We start from the raw sequence: 576 nt of genomic DNA, 5'->3' as shown, positions 1-576 counted from the left end.
CGATATATAGGGAAAAAAATTTAATCTAAATTATCATAATAAGCATAAGTAAATATCATGAAATAGAAACTACCAAAATGGTTAAATATCACTCACTTTAGTCTTGTCACGTATGATAAAGATGTAATTGTTTATGAGGACTAATTAATCGCATGATGCCCTATAGGAAAATAGTCAATGTAACTTCAGGTGGAAAAGTACATGAATAAATACTATATTGTTCCATCAGAGAGAAACACATGCTTACTTGGATACAGTTCTTAAAAGATAGGTTATTGTTAGCGCATTGCTCAGCGTCCATATCATACACCACCTGTGATATGATTCATAAACAAATCAATAATTGAAGCATCATAAATAAAATAAATAGATCAGAAGGCTTACATATTTATCAGCACTATATTGAAAACTGAAAAAAGCAAAAAGGGGCACTCTGCTGCCCTCAAATGAGGTATCATCCTGAGAAATAGGGATAGGATGAAGTACAACTTCAACGTTGTAAAGAACTGCAAAAATGGTGGAAGCAAATTTAGATGTACCTATGCACAACAAAATCGAGATAAACCATACTAAGCA

At 32.1% G+C, this 576-nt stretch overlaps 1 protein-coding gene across 2 annotated transcripts in view; it reads right to left on the bottom strand.

Annotated features, from left to right (window-relative positions):
- The window catches only part of LOC110105779 (protein ROOT HAIR DEFECTIVE 3-like), a 3,568-nt gene extending 3,414 nt beyond the window's left edge, over positions 1–154 (bottom strand). Inside the window, exon 1 of one of the 2 annotated variants that reach the window (XM_028692608.1) lies at positions 97–154. The gene's annotated coding sequence lies outside the window, so the exon portion shown is untranslated. The remainder of the gene's footprint in view (positions 1–96) is intronic. The other variant, XM_028692607.1, reaches the window with a different exon arrangement.
- Between the last annotated feature and the right edge of the window lie 422 nt (positions 155–576).

This window comes from Dendrobium catenatum, unplaced genomic scaffold (genome assembly GCF_001605985.2).
Source record: "Dendrobium catenatum unplaced genomic scaffold, ASM160598v2 original_scaffold_239200, whole genome shotgun sequence".
Classification (NCBI taxonomy): Eukaryota; Viridiplantae; Streptophyta; class Magnoliopsida; order Asparagales; family Orchidaceae; genus Dendrobium; species Dendrobium catenatum.
The sequence above is the reverse complement of the archived record's forward strand: the minus strand, read 5'-3'. Positions and strand labels throughout refer to the sequence as shown.